General features: G+C 40.9%; 1 protein-coding gene across 3 annotated transcripts in view; it reads right to left on the reverse strand.

Annotated features, from left to right (window-relative positions):
* Positions 1–16,630, reverse strand: part of ppargc1b (peroxisome proliferator-activated receptor gamma, coactivator 1 beta) — a 247,846-nt gene that overhangs the window by 76,280 nt on the left and 154,936 nt on the right. The window contains exon 1 of one of the 3 annotated variants that reach the window (XM_055158970.1): positions 135–235. The exons of the other annotated variants lie outside the window; for them this stretch is intronic. The gene's annotated coding sequence lies outside the window, so the exon portion shown is untranslated. Of the gene's footprint in view, positions 1–134; positions 236–16,630 lie in introns of those variants that run through there. 3 annotated transcript variants of the gene reach the window in all.

Raw genomic sequence — 16,630 nt, forward strand, 5'->3', positions numbered from 1 at the left:
CTGCATCACCGTGTGTCATTCTCCAGCCATCCAACAACAAATACCTCTGTCGTTTCCATGGAGATGTTCGTGCTTTGCCTAAAATGTTCCACAGTACGGGATTAAGTTTATCTCCATGGATACAGGCAGCTCACCGTAAGAATGCACGTTTTCCCATTGATTTGCTTCCTCGCCTTATCGCGTCCTCGTCTCCTCGCTTCCTTGTCTCCTCGCTTCCTTGTCTCATCACTTTCTTGCTTCCTCGCACAGTTTCTACAGAGATAGTATTGCTTTGTCCATAAATATTCCACAGTATGGCATTAGTCTCATCTCATGAAGACAGGAAGATCACAGTAAGAATGCATGATTGATCTACCAATAGACGAGTTTAATGCCATACCGTGGGACATTTCAAGCAAAAATCAACGTGGATACAAGCAGAAAAGTTACACAGTGCAGCTTTGAATCTTTCAGTGATCATTTCTTTTTTCGTATTGCCACAGAGAAGGAATGAGACATTATTTTGAGGTAATTTCTGGCAGTTTCCGAACTAGTTTGCATTTTGTACATTGCGTTTTTATACATTTTTCATCTAAGTTTGAACATCAGCATGTCCCTTCAGGGCTACCGTAGAAGCACACCGCTGACAACTTTGTTTTGACTTTCTTTTCTAACTGTCATCAACAAAATCAATTCCTAAATTATAAAACATCATTATGTAAATACTGTATTTGAGCAAAAAATTAAGCAAATTCTCACTGCATTTCATCAACAGTTACTCAAAAGTGTGAATGAAACCAATCCGTGTGTCATTCGTTTTTCAATATAAAACCAAAAATAAGAAAATGAAAAAACAACAACAATTTTCTTCATTATTTGTCTCCAAAACCAAAATGAAAAAAAACAACAAACAGATAACAATTTGTTTTTTCAGTTTTCGATTATGTGTTTAAATTAATAATGGAAAAAAAACAAAAAAAAAAACAAAAAAAACGGATAATGGCCGTTTCCTGTTTTCGTGACTTAAACTGTGATGCCGGACTGAACCAGGACTAAACCAGGACTAAACCAGGACTAAACCTGGACTAAACCTGGACTAAACCAGGACTAAACCAGGACTAAACTGGTCTCAGCCCTGGTCCTGGTCCCGGTCTCAGTCCTGGTCTCAGTCCCGGTCTGGTTGCGGTGTGGTTCCGGTCTGGTTCTGGTCTGGTCCTGGTCTCAGTCCCCGTCTCAATCCTGGTCTTAGTTCTGGTCTAGTCCCAGTCTCAGTCCCGGTCTCATTTCTGGTCTAAGTCCCCGCCTCAATTGTGGTCTTAGTTCTGGTCAGTCCCGGTCTCAGTCCCGGTCTCAGTCCCGGTCTCAGTCCTAGTTTAGACCTGATTTTGTCCTGGTTTAAGTCCTGATTTAGACCTGATTTAGTCCTGGTTTATTCCTGGTTTACACCTGATTTAGTCCTGGTTTAGTCCTGATTTAGACCTGATTTAGTCCTGGTTTAGACCTGATTTAGACCTGATTTAGACCTGATTTAGTCCTGGTTTAGTCCTGGTTCAGTCCGGCATCGCAGTTTAAGTCACATAAACGGGAAACTGTTGTTTTGTTTGTTTTTTCCATTATTCATTTAAACACAAAACTAAAAACTGAAAAACCAAATCGACATCTATTTTTTTCATTTTTATTTTGGAGAAAATAGTTGTTTTTTTCCTTTTATTATTTTTGGTTTTATTTTGAAAAAAACAAATGAACGAACAATAGGAGGTAACAACATTCTAACATGACATAAAAGAACCTGTGTGTTGATGTCGGCTCATCTCACGAGGTTCCGCGGTCCCCGAAAAGTGGGACGGCCTCCAAAGACTTTTTCTGCCCAAACGACCCTCTGCACACAACCTCCTCTGCCAACAATAACACACCACTTATGCATCATGCCGTGTTTTCAAAAGCTCTACATAGGATTAAAAAGGCTGCACGGGTCAGAGTTCACGGGGAAACATGATGTCATTAGCTGAAATTGGCTTCTTACAATACGACAAGAGAGAGAGAAACCGACGAGACGAAAACAGGAAGTGGTTCAGTTCTCCCGTCTGTCTGACCCACATCTGCATCGTTTGGTAATGACAAACTTACGATCATCTAAACTGCACGAGATTATACTTCTTATTTTCATATATTTTTTTGTTATGTTGTTATTTTGACTATAATGAAGAATCAGATTAGCAGGATGTAGATGTATTACAATACTACTATTACTACTATTGCTACTTTGACTACTACTGTTAATATTACTACTGCTACTTCTACTACTATTACTACTACTGCTATTACTACTGTTACAACTATTTTACTATTACTACTGCTACTCTACTACTACTACTATTACTACTGCTATTACTACTACTACTGCTATTACTACTACTATTACTACTACTATTGCTACTACTATTACCACTGCTGCTACTGCTACTACCATTATTACTATTACTACTACTATTACTACTGTTGCTACTGCTACTACTATTACTACTACTGCTACTATTACTTCTATTACTAATAATACTACTGCTGCTACTGCTACTACTATTACTACTACTGCTATTGCTACTACTATTACTACTATTACTACTACTACTATTACTTCTATTACTAATAATACTACTGCTGCTACTGCTACTACTATTACTATTACTACTATTACTACTTCTGCTACTGCTACTAATATTAGTACTATTACTACTGTGCCGCTGCTACTGCAACTACTGCTACCATTATTATTGCTGCTACTAATATTAGTGCAGTTACTACTACTATTACTACTACTGCTATTTTTCGTACATCACTTGAGCATTAGTAGTTAGTGTTTTGGACAGAGCTGTGTGAGACGCAGTTGTTCTCTGGGAGGTCTCTCTGTCTCTCTCTTCTCTTATTCTCTCTCTCTCGTTCTCTCTCTAGTTCTCTTTCTAGTTCTCTCTCTTCTCTTCTCTCTCTCTCTCTGTGTTAATAGAGATATTGATTCAAGGCCGACACTGCTCCACTTTACACTGGACTAACATTATGCAAGTGTGTCACCGAGATGATCATGTGAGAGAGAGAGAGAAGAGAGAGAGAAGAACTAGAGCGAGAAGAGAGAGAAGAACTAGAGAGGTGAGAGAGATTTAAAAAAAAAACAAGAGAGGAGAACTAGAGAGGAGAGAGAGATAATAAAAAAAACAAGAGAGAAGAACTAGAGAGGAGAGAGAGATAAAAAAATCAAGAGAGAAGAACTAGAGAGGAGAGAGATAATAAAAAAAAACAAGAGAGAAGAACTAGAGAGGAGAGAGAGATAATAAAAAAAACAAGAGAGAAGAACTAGAGAGGAGAGAAAGATAAAAAACTAGAAAGAAGAGAGAGAGAGAACTAGAGAGGAGAGAGAGAGAGGGGGAGAGAAACTAGAAAAAGAAGAGAGAGAGAAGAACTAAAGAAGAGAAAGAGAGAGAAAAAGAGAGAGGAACTTGAGAGAGGAGGGGTGAACTAGAGAGAGAAAGAGAGAGCAAGGGAAGGAAAGGGAGGAAAAAGAAGAGAGAGGGGGAGACGGCGAATGAAAGAGGGGGAATAAAAGAGGGAGAGAGAAGGAGAAAAGAGGGCGGGTGAGTGAGAGAGAGCGAGTGGGACGGGTGGAGAAAGAGGAAGAGAGGAGAGAGAAGAGAGAATGTGACGAATGAGAGAGAGAGAGAGAGAAAAGAGGGAGGAAAAGAAGAGTGGAGAGGAGGAGAGAGAAGGAGAGAGGAGGAGAGAGAGAAAGGGCTGACAGACACACGACCATACAAGGAGACGAGGACAGAACAGCCCTCCATATGTGCATGTACTCAGGACTGGACTACAACTACAACATACTGCAATACACGCAAAGTACTACTACATAAAAATACCTCAAAGTACTCCGTCCCACCTACTGATGTCATAACGTGGTGCCTTTATCCACACAACTCTAACCGGATGTGCCTATTACACACAACTTCACTAGAATCATTTGGATAATTTGAGCCTGTGAGCGTTGGGTCGCCTCTGCACGGATCTGACCTGTAACACTGGCCTCCGTGAACATAGAAAAGTTTAATGCCGTACTGTGAAACATTCCAGACAAAGCAATTTGACAGAAGTTACACAATACACCTTTAAATCGTAACTACTGTGTAATTTAGACACCTTTTGGTCCATGTTAACGTTATGGTTGCTATGGTAACACTGATGAAGTTATCTCTTAAAGGTTGTATGGAGGACTTTTTTTTTAGTTTCAAATTGTCATTGAAAATTTAAAATACCGTTACAGAGACGCATCAGCCTTGTAATTATGATGACCAAAAAAAAAAAAAAAAAAAAAAGAAAATCTATCAACTGTGGACGTAGTGAGGCCAGATAAACATCAGCCAATAGAAAACGAGGCTCCCTCTTTATCTATTGGCTGTTAGGTTGTCAATCAAACACCCTACGTTTCTAGTGCCACTGACTCGCCGGCGTGCGGGGATTTTGGGTTTATGCAGCGGTTCTTAGAGGCTTTTTCAAACTGTTGCTTCCTCGCAATTCGCACAAAGTTTGTCGAGACGGCGGACGAGAATCCACGACCAGTTCACCGCAAAAGAAAGTGCGTTTTTGAGGTCGCTGAAAGAAGAAGAGAAGGGGAAAAGGAGCGAAGACAAACTGAGGTGATTCTTGGAGATTTCTTCCAGGGATGGCACGACCGAAGCAGAAGAAGGGTCTAAAAACTGACGCGTCGGTCGCTGAAATATTTCTAGACAGGTCACTTCAACAGTAATTCTGAACGCACACTGGATGTAAACAAACGTGATTTCTAGAGTAAAGAGACGGGAGGAGGTGTTTCTACTTGTGGAGCTGTGGAGGAGGAAGGTGTTGTCACGCATGCACAACATTTGAAAAAGGACTGTCGCTGTATTTCACTTCCCTTAAAAAATCCTCTATACAACCTTTAAGCCATATTTGCTGCCCAAGAGTAAAAAAAATTAAATAAAATAAAAAAAACAGGCAAGATTTTCAGTATACTGTATGTCGAGGTAAGTCTATTTTAGAAAAGCGAGTAGTCCGATCTGTCATCTGCACTTTAAACTGCTTAAATTGATTTTTGGAAACATTTTGTCATTATCATTATGCGCTTCCTGATAATGCACTTTACATACATTAAGTTGAAGTATACGGCCATGTAATACACACCAATGGGAAAGAGTTTGCCGTTATAAAGAGCCGGGTTTCCTGGTACTGCACTTAAGCCAAACTTGGGCTGGTGTTTGGCTCCAGGGCTCAGACAGAGGAACCTTTAACTCTGGTTCAGTCCTGGTATTTTAGTCCTGGTTTGGTGCTGGTTTGGTTTGATTTGGTCCTGATTTGGCCCTGGTTAATACTGCTTTAGTCCTGGTTTGGTCCTGGTTTGGTTCTGCTGTAGTCCTGGTATAGTCCTGTTTTAGTCCTGGTATAGTCCTGTTTTAGTCATGGTTTAGTCCTGTTTTGGTCCTGGTTTGGCACTGATTTGGCCCTGGGTTGGTCCTGGTTAGGTTCTGGTTTGGCCCTGGTTTGGCCCTGGTTTAGTCCTGCTTTGGTCCTGGTGTGGTCTTGGTTTGGCCCTACCTTGGTCCTGATTTAGTCCTGGTGTAGTCCTGGTTCGGCCCTGGTTTGATCCTGGTTTGGATTTGATTTAGTCCTGTAGTCCTGGTTTAGACCAAGTTTAGTCCTGGTTTGGTCCTGGTTTGGTTCTCGTTTATACTTGGTTTGGACATGGTTTACTCCTGGCTTGGTGCTTGTTTAGTCCTAATTTAGTCCTGGATTAGTCCTGGTTTTAACCATTGGAGCAACCAAAACCAAACACAACAGGTTCAAGAAAGGTGAAGTGTCTTGCCACATGACACAACTGCATAAAGTGAACTGTATGAACTACGGAGCGCAGGAATTGAACCATCGACTTTACGGCGTACGACTGAAGCCACAGAGTTCACGCACACGGAGAATGTGATTGTGTTAGAGCCGCACAGAGGCTCCAGGTTCAGATGAGTTTGTCGTTATGAAGAGCTGGACTTCCTGCTCCTGCACTTAGACCAAAGCTGGGCTGGTGTTTGGCTCCAGGGTTCAGACAGTGGAATGGGAATCACACTCACAACCTCTGATCTAAGAACGGAGACACACAGACAGGAGGCCAGGAGTCGGAAACAACCTCTCCTAATGCGATCAGACAAGTATGAAGTCCCATTTAAACTTTTATAACCAAAGAGCTGCGGAAACGCGAGTTAAAAACCACCGAGGAACACGGGGCCGGAGGCTGAAAAGGAGAATATGGGACAGTTTTGGATGGTCTGGTCCAGAAAAACTTCCACTTTTTAGTCTTTTTTTTTTTTTTTTTTAAGTTTAAAGATAAATGTTTTTCACAAAAAGAAATACTCAGTCTGTTCTATTTGTTGTTTTGGACAAGTACAAAAATAAACAGAATCAAACTGGTCAACCAGAGATTTAATCCATATGCTTGGAAAGTCCCAAAGTATGAAAAAAATCTAGTTTCTAAATCCTGGTTTTGTCCTGGTCTAGTCCTGCTTTAGTCCAGCTTTAGTCCAGTCCTGGTCTAGTCCTGCCCTGGTCTAGTCCCAATCAAGTCCCGATCTAGTCCCAGTCTAGTCCCGGATTTATTCTGGTTTAGTCCTGCTTTAGTCCTGCCCTGGTCTAGTCCCGATCTAGTCCCGATCTAGTCCCAATCTAGTCCCAGATTTATTCTGCTTTAGTCCTGGTTTCCTCCTGCTTTAGTCCTGTTTCCTCCTGCTTTAGTCCTGGTTTAGTCCTGTCCCAGTCTAGTCCCGATCTAGTCCCAGTCTAGTCCTACTTTGGCCCTGTCCTGGTCTAGTCAAAATTTCATCCCAGTTTAGTCCCAGTTTTATTCTGGTCTACTCCTGCTGTTATATTCCTGCTTTAGTCCTGTCCTAGTCTAATCTTGGTCTAGTCCTGGTTTAATTAGGTTTATATCTGCTTTAGTCCTGCTTTAGTCCTGCTTTAGTCCTGCTTTAGTCCCAGTCTAGTCCCGATCTTGTCCCGGTCTAGTCCCAGTTTTATTCTGGTCTAGTCCTGCTTCAGTCCAGTCCCGGTCTAGTCCCAGTTTTATTTTGGTCTAGTAATGCCTTAGTCCTGGTTTAGTCCTGGTTTAGTCCTGCCCTGGTCTAGTCCCGATCCAGTCCCGGTCTAGTCCCGGATTTATTTAGCTTTAGTCCTGGTTTAGTCTGCTTTAGTCCTGCTTTAGTCCTGTCCCAGTCTAGTCCCGATCTAGTCCCAGTTTTATTCCGATCTAGTCCTGCTTTAGTCCGGGTTTAGTCCTGCTTTATTCCTGTCCTGGTCTAGTCTTGGTCTAGTCCTGGTTTAATTTGGTTTAGTAATTTGGTTTAAATCTGTTTTAGTCCTACTTTAGTCCTGAGTAAATGTGGATAAATGTAAAACGGAGCAGTTCACTTGAAAACGACCGCTTTTTTTGACGAGGTAACAGCATTCTAACAGGACGTAAAGCTCACCAGAGTCACTTTTGCATCATAGGGGACCTTTAACATCACAATTACATCACTAACGAGATGCCGGTTCGCTAATTTGTCTCACACAAAGCTACACTGATCCAATTGCGGCTTCAGACTCATTCGATCTCAAACTGGAGGAGGAACGCGCTTAATTACGGCGAACAAAAGAGTCTGTTCCTCTCCCGTCCCACCTCCACGCTTAAATAAAGACTCACAACAAGCAATTATGGCCCGGTTCATTCACTATTTAAGACGTGGAAGACACCGGGAGACGGGGACGGGGGTGAAATTAGAACGCGGATCAATTATGGGGTCAATGGGCTTCTGGTAAATCGTCAATGATCCTGAAAAGCCCGGGCACAGGAGGTATTTTGGTTGCTTTACATTTAGATATTGACAACTGGAGCAGACGGAGACTACAGAAGATTGGAAACTGAGGATTAAAGAAAACGAGGTTGGGATCTGTCGGAGGATTTCTGACTGTAAATAACGGTTGAACGGTTGTGTTTTAAGTTATGGTTATAGAGTTTAGTCCTGTTTCTGTCAGTTCTGGGCCCAGTTTAGTCCTCATGTAGACTTGTTTGGTCTGGTTTAGACCTGGGCTTGTTCTGGTTTATTGCGGGTCTAGTCCAGCTTTAGTCCTGATCTAGTCCTGCTTTAGTCTTGCTTTAGTCCTGGTCTAGTCCTGGTCTAAATCCTGGTCTAAATCCTGGCCTAATCCTGATCTAGTCCTGGTTTTATCTTGGTTTACTCCTTCTTTAGTCCTACTTTAGTCCTGGTCTAAATCCTGGTCTAGTTCTGGTCTACATTCAGGTTTAGTCCTGGTCTAGTCCTGCTCTGGTTTTATCCAGGTCTAGTCCCGGGTTTATCCCGGGACTAGTCCTGCCTTAGTCTTGTCCTGGTCTAGTCCTGGTCTAGTCATGCTTTAGTCCTGGTCTAAATCCTGGTCTAGTCCTGGTATGGTTTTATCCAGGTCTAGTCCTGGTTTTATCCCAGTCTAGTCCTGCTTTAGTCCTGCCTTAGTCTTGTCCTAGTCTAGTCCTGGTTTAATCCTAGTCTAGTCCTGGTCTAGTCCTGGTCTAGTCCTGGTTTCCCCAAACTACATCAATCACGTTTACTAAGGTGAAGTGTCTAATCCACTGAAGGTGTGTGGAGTTTAAAAACACAGTGGAGCACTTCCTGTATCACCACATGACATCACAAGTTGGAATCAGAGTTTTAAGTTTGAGAGAAGAACAACAGCATTAGAACACAGATCAGAAAACAACAAAAACAAAACAAAAAACAAAACATATCATTACTGCAAACCACAAAAGCTTGTATTTAAAACAATTCGCCAACAAACTCAGTGACCGCACGACTTACTGACCCACAAATGGTTTCCAATGCAGCCACTTTGCAGAAATTGGCCAAACGAACTTAACATAAATACTGTTCGCACAACCTCCAATTAGTGTTGTCGTTAACAACCGTGTAATAAGTAACACAGGAGACCAATTTAACCATTTCGCTCGATGTCCGCGTGAAGGGAGCCGCGGAAAGCATCGATTCTCTGCCAATCCTCGGCCGCTTTATCGAGTTTACGACAAGTGTGTGGAGTTTAAGAGGAGGTTTCGCTTTAAAAAGGAGGTATTAAAATGTTTATGAGGCTTTAATCGTTAACAAAAAACAGATTCAGATCCCCCATGTTACTTTTTGGAGCCGGTTCGATTAGAGATGGGCATTCGATTAAATTTTCTTAATCGAGCTTCAAGTCATTTCAAGTCTTTAAACCAAAGCACAAAATACAGTTCAGATTTTTGCAATTTATTTAACTTTTAAACTAAATTGTACTTAAAATGTCATTATATATAAGTATTTATATAAGTAAGTAAGGTATTTTTTCCTTTTTTAAATGTCTTGACAAGATCTTAGTGTGAATTATTACGGTCAGAATATAAATAAGATTTCAAAGTGCTTAATAACAGTTATTTAATCTGCACTGAAACGGAAGGATCAAGTTTTTTGTAGTTCCCTCTGTTTTTCTGTATTGTTCTGTATATTACTGTATTGTACTGTATTATATTGTATATTACTGTAGTACATTTGAGGATACCATGTCACAGTACTTCAGTTACATCCAAAGTAACAAAAAGAGAAGTGGGAGCGACATGTTCCAGTTTGTTCTTGTAAAATTAGGCACAGCATGTATCAAGTGTAAAATGAAAAAAAATAAATAAATAAAAATTATTATATATATATATATATATATATATATATATATATATATTTTTTTTTTTAGGAGAAGCATCAAGTCTCCTCAAGTCACAGAGCTCAAGTCCCGAGTCATTGACCTTTAAGTCCAAGTCGAGTCCAAAGTCTTTGTCTATTTTATCAAGTCAAGTCTCAAGTCCTAAAAATAGTGACTCAAATCTGACTCCGAATCTGAGTCCAGGTCACGACTTGCAAATCCCACCTCTGGCTATTGATACACCAAAAAACGCAACCAAATTGAACAAGAAAAGCTTTTGTGTTGTGTTGTCGCATTTGTATTTGTTGCAGCGTTTGCGTTTGTTGTGACCCTTCTCGGCTTCCGTACCTTGGAGATCACTACAGCACTCAGTGACTTTGTTTACATGCACATCAGTGTCCCGGTTTCGTCGTGGTGCATGTTTACGCAGTACACCGGTTACTGCAACATAAAGAGCTGCGATAAACCTGCACATGTACAATCTATGAAAACATCACGACACACAGAATAGACTCACTGTTACGCGCGGGCACATTGATCGTTGTTTTTGTTGGTTTTATTTTTTCTCGGCTTCTGTACCAAGGAGGTGCCACAGCTCAAACGTGGAACTGAGGCCGAAACTCCAGTGTTTGTGTAGATATGAAGCTGCGTCTGACAGCGCACAGAAACCTACATTCAGTTTGTCGATTAGAAATGAACGTAATCGACGAACTTCTTAATGATCAATTATCGATTCGTCGACTAATCATGCCCATCCCTAGTACAGAGTAGTGTCAGATCTGTGAGGTTGGGCTGAGCACTCACCGATAGCGATACCTGAAAAACGCGCTGTATCTGAGCTTTTACAGATACCAGCACCCGTATCGGAACAGCCCTAATTTGAGACGTTATCTAAGGTCATGAGGTCATTCCATTAGAATCAACGGAGCTGCTGCTGTTTCCTACGGGGACCAGGGAGCCTTTGAGCGCTCATGGGGAACTGCGTAATACACTTCGGTTTATTCTGGTTCTATGGAGCTCGGGAGTTTGGTCTTGTGACAACGTGTGAATATGTGTCACTGTAGTTATGTCTGAAACTGCAACTGACCACTTAACATTTGTGACAGCCCTATTTTTACACGTGCCATTCCAGCCGACGGTCCAGCGCTGCGTATGCGCACAGGTTCAACAGCAGGTCATGCGGATTTAGAATAGAAAACGTGTCATGACAATACAGTTTTTACCTTATTGTTTTGTGTTGGTCTATTTAGAAAGATCGTTTTTTTATGGGAATGTTTTATCGTTTTACAAAGCCGTCTCCCGCCCGGTCAGTTTTTATAAATCTAACCTAATCTACTAAAATGTCAACATCTACAGAACGGACTCACTACCACACTATAAAAAAACACTTATTCTGATTTGTTACCAATACAGAGCAAGACCAATACTATTCTGGAAATGTCCGTTACAAGCCGACTGTACAAAGAAGTGGACTGAGGGAGTGCGACGTGACCCACGGCGTTCAGCTCCAGTCAAATGAAGCTCATCGAGGCTTGCGGGTTCACTTTAAAAGGCACAGTATGTAACTTTCTGGCAGCGGGACGTCACACGCACGAACCAAAGTTAAATCTATACACACAGAGAGACGGAAACAAGCAGGAGGAGCGTCTTCAGGGTGTATAAGAGTCAGGTTTGTGGAGATGCAAGCCCTCTCACGGGATAAGACAGGGATCTCCAACCTTTTGCAGCTTTACAAAATGAAAATGCCGTGGTTGCAAGAAATGGATTCGATATAAGAGGGCAAGACTTAGATGTTGTACAGTTAAATGCCTATAAAACATTAAACCATTATCCATTTATTGGTGCACAAAACACAAAATAACACATTTACAGCGGTACTTCATCAAATTTGAGTTATTTAGTACAATACGTATAATTCAGAAATCCTTCGGTGAGCTACTTGGAAGAGATGGGACCAAGACATTGTTTTAGAAGTCTCAAGTCTTTGACCTCAAGTCCAAGTCAAGTCTCGAGTCACTGGCCCATAAGTCCAAGTCAAGTCCAAGTCGTCTGCTTTGAGCTTCAAGTCATTTCAAGTCTTTAAACCAAACCAAAGCACCAAATATAGCTTAGTATTTATATAAGTAAGTAAGGTATTTTTTCCTTTTTAAATGTCTTGACAAGATCTTAGTGTGAATTATTACGGTCAGAATATAAATAATTAAGATTTCAAAGTGCTTAATAACAGTTATTTAATCTGCACTGAAACGGAAGGATCAAGTTTTTTGTAGTTCCCTCTGTTTTACTGTATTGTTCTGTATATTACTGTATTGTACTGTATTATATTGTATATTACTGTAGTACATTTGAGGATACCACATCACAGTACTTCAGTTACATCCAAAGTAACAAAAAGAGAAGTGGGAGCGACATGTTCCAGTTTGTTCTTGTAAAATTAGGCACAGCATGTATCAAGTGTAAAGCGAAAAAAATATATATATATATTTTTAGGAGAAGCATCAAGTCTCCTCAAGTCACAGGGCTCAAGTCGGAGTCAAGTCCCAAGTCACTGATCTTTAAGTCCAAGTCGAGTCCAAAGTCTTTGTCTGTTTTATCAAGTCAAGTCTCAAATCCTAAAAACAGTGACTCAAATCTGACTCAAGTCCAGATCACGACTGGCTATTGATATACCAAAAAACGCAACCAAATAGAACAAGAAAAGCTTTTCTTTTACTCTATTTTATGGCAAAAAGTTACATAATGTGGCTTTAACTCCTCTGACAGTTTAAAAAGTAAAACAAGTGAGGTGATGATCTACATTTGAACATTTATCCGCCCCCCCAAAAAAACACAAAAATATATCTTCTTTGTTGTTGTTTTTGTTATTATTATTTTACTTTATTTTTTATGTACCTATTTTACTTTTTAAAATTTTTTTATCAATTAATTTATATTTTATTATTTTTCTATTTATTTATTTATTTTCTACCCTTTTTAAGTTCACATGATCACTGAATATAAATCTCGGACTTACCTGCGACTGATAAATTGTATTGTGCAAATATTTAGTGAATATGTGAATGTGAATGTGTATGTGTGTATGAGTGTGTGAGTGTGTGAACTGGCTTGTTATCATTAACATTATTGTTACTATTTTTATTTATTTTTATTTTTCAGTTATATATTGACCTGTGTTAACAATGTGAAATTAATAAAAATATTGGGGAATGTCTTCTTTATGTGCAGTACAAAGAAAGAACCAACTTTAAAAAAAATATATTTCTACCAATAGTTTCATGACGTTTGGATCGTACGGACTCATATTTGGGCAGCTTTTGGGTTTGTCCTCCTGGAGGGTCTGTACAGTGTCAGGGGGGCGGTGGGGGGGGGGGGGGGGGGGGGGGGGGGGCAGGGGGCAGGTGGGTTTGTCAGTCCCTCCTCACGTCAGCAGCAGCAGCCTGTGGAGAGGCCGATCACGGGACGGGGCCAGAGCTAAAAATACACACACAGACACGCGTAGACGTACACACACACGGCACTCAGCCTAATGAACGAACGAGGGGGGACGCCGAATGCAGTGTACACTTAAAAGGAGAACAGATACTACGTTGTCATGGCAACAAATTTTTTAAAAAAGCGGCGCACGACGTAGCTTTTCTTCATGAACACGGACTTGCTTTGCTTGAAATGTCTCACAGTGTGGCATTACTTTTACTTTATCTTGCATTTGCACAACTACAAGTGTTTTTATTGCTCAAAGTTAAGTGCATTCTTACTGGGAGTGGGGTCCCCTCTCCATAGATCTGACCTGTAACTTGTTTATATAGTTTAAAGAGCACATATCACGCTATTTTCTGATCTGTGTTCTAATCTTTTTGTTTTGTTTTACTGTTGTGTTTTGTTTCATTCACACACGTTTAACACACAAACACCGAGTTCCTCTCAAACTGAAAACACTGTTCCACCTCGTGATGTCATGAGGCGAAACAGGAAGTGCTCCACTGTGTTGTCAAACTCCACACACCTTCACTAGAATCATTTGGACAGTTTCAGACCTGGTTTTCTACTGAACAAATGATATAAATGTAGCAGTTAACTTGAAAACTACCACTTGATGACATCACAAGGTGGGAGTATTTGAGCTTTGTAGATATAGACAGACTGCTCGATAATGTAAAAAGTCATTATTATGATTATTCAAACGATTATTTTTTATTTACAGGATGCTCTCTCAAAAAAAGAAAAAACAAAACACTTTCTTATTGATAATTTGCACAAAAATTTCAAACTGAAAATAAATATAGGCTACAAATATGAACCTTAGAGCAGTTTTGTGATGTATAAAACATAAAATTAATAAAATATATGAATAAAATATACTATACTATATATTGGACATGAAATAAGGCATAGAAAAACATATAAATATAAATAAAATATAAAATACTTATTTATATTAAAAAATATATATATATCCCAAAACTTTGTTAAGCTAAATCATCACACAAATCAAAATCGCAATCAAAATTCAATTATTTCCAGACCTTTAAGTCAAATGTGTGAATGAAACAACACAAGTGTTGGTCTGTTTTTGAGGAGATAACAACATTAGAACATGACTTAAAGCTCACAAGAATCCATTTTGTGTCATATAGAGACTTTCAATCAACACTGAGGAACATTTTCGACTATTTCGCCGCAACATCTCCACGGAGACAAGCAGGTGGTGGACCCTGTACCCGGAAAGTTCCGTCTTTAAATAAAATAGCGTTGCGTGCACTTTGTCGTCCTCATGCAAAATACACGAGCTACCGAAACTTTTATCTTATTTCAGTGGCTTTACGTTGAACTGCACGTGACCTCGGAAAACTTCCATGTTCGCTTGTGTTTGCATTAAAAGGGGGTGCGTTTTTTTTTTTTTGCTGGTATGTGATTTTGCAACATGCCAGCAGCAGCAGCAGCAGCAGAAGGCTAAAAGCGCGTCCTCCCCGGGCATACATTATACATAGGTCTGCATGCGTCCTCTAATGGATGAAGAGTTTGGGTGTTGAAGGAGCTGGAGTTTGAGCCGAGCCTGAACTGGATCCAGGCGCGGAGGACACTCGAGAGGGGTCGGCCCGCACCCGGACAATCTAATCAACAAACGGACGGATGGAAAGAGGACAAGAAGAGAAGAGACGAGAGACGAGAGGGAGGGGGGGTAGAGAGACAGACGGAGGAGAGAGATGGGGGGGGGAGACGGCGAGAGGGAGGTGGAGAGGAAGGAGAAGGAGAGACAGAGAGAGGGGAGAGAGAAGGAGAGGGAGAGAGAGCAAGGGGGAGAGGGAGAAAGAGGGAGAGAGAGCAAGGGGGAGAGAGAAGAGAGAGGGGAGAGAGAGAAGAGAGACAGAAAGGGATAGAGAGAGAGGGGAGAGAGAGAAGCAGAGGGGGAGAGAGCAACGGGGTGAGAGAGAAAGAACGAGAGAGAAGGAGAGAAGAGAGAGAGCGAGGGGAGAGAGAAGAGAGAGACGGAAAGGGACAGAAAGAGTGGGAGAGAGAATGAGGGGGAGAGAGAGAAGAGAGAGAGGGGAGAGAGATACACAGAGAGAGAGATAGAGAGAAGGGGAGAGAGAGAAAGAGAGGGGAGAGAGAAGAGAGAAAGAAAGAGAGAGAGAAGGAGAGGGAGAGAGAGCAAGGGGGAGAGAGAAAAAGAAGGAGAGAGAAGGAGAGAAGAGACAGAGCGAGGGGGAGAGAGAAGAGAGAGAGAAGAGAGAGAAGAGAGAGGGAAGAGAGAATGAGAGGGAGAGAGACAGAGAGAAGAGGAGAGGGAGAAAGAGAGGGGAGAGAGAGAGAGAAAGAAAGAGAGAGGGAGAGGGAGAGAGGAAGAGGGAGAGAGAAGGAGAGAAGAGATAGAGCGAGGGGGAGAGAAGAGAGAGAGGGGAGACGGTGTCCTGATTTTGACAAACGCAAATATGGTCACACTAACCTGTATTCCACTGAGTCGTGTCACTCGCATCAGCGCACAAGAGCTGATTTTTTTTATTTTTTTTCACTTAATTTATGCAAATGAGCCATGTGGTTTTAAGTTTTGTTTCTGTGAGACTTGTGTAAAGCTGAATTAAACACATTATAATGTCAAACGGGCTGATGTGGCTCTAGAGTCGTTACAGTTCATATGTCGTAAAGTTGAATTTATTTATGCAGATTAGTAGTGCAGATAGTAATAATAATGATGATCATTTAATATAAAAACGTTAATGATTAATGGATAATCAATCGTTAATTCTCCCGACGATGGATTAATAAAATTTAATCGAATGCCCTTCCCTATTTTCAACCATTAACTTCAGTTTCAAAATGTCTTAAAATTATTCGTTGTGCAATGCTGTGGATGGGATTCCCCAAATGTCATAAACTTTTCAAACCCAAACAACATTTTGATCCGTCTAGAAAAAACACCAACTTCCTGTTTCAATATTATACGACCAAAACTACGCAAACGTGAAACTAAAATGACCGCTGGTTTAATTATATTTACTAATCAGCTTTCCAGTCATAGTGTTTGGTCCACAGAAACAAAGGGACAAAGGGGCAGTGTCAGCAGTCACCTCCAGTCTCTCTCTCTAAAACCTTCAAATCAGGCAAGAAATCTAGGGGTAATAATGGACTCAGACTTGAACTTTAACAGCCACATCAAATCAATAACATCTGCAGCCTTTTACCATCTAAAAACAGAGCAAAAATCAAAGGTTTACTGTCTAAAGCAGACTTGGAGAAACTTATCCATGTGTTTGTCTCCAGTAGGTTAGATACTGTAATGTTCTGCTCACTGGTCTCTCCAAACGAGCTTTGAGACGCTGCAGAACATCCAGAACGCTGCAGCTCGGGTCCTTACTCGAACTAGGAAGTACGAGCACATGCGTCCTGTGCTCAGGTC

This window comes from Boleophthalmus pectinirostris, unplaced genomic scaffold (assembly GCF_026225935.1).
Source record: "Boleophthalmus pectinirostris isolate CB_2022bp ecotype Guang Dong unplaced genomic scaffold, ASM2622593v1 HiC_scaffold_23, whole genome shotgun sequence".
NCBI lineage: Eukaryota > Metazoa > Chordata > Actinopteri > Gobiiformes > Gobiidae > Boleophthalmus > Boleophthalmus pectinirostris.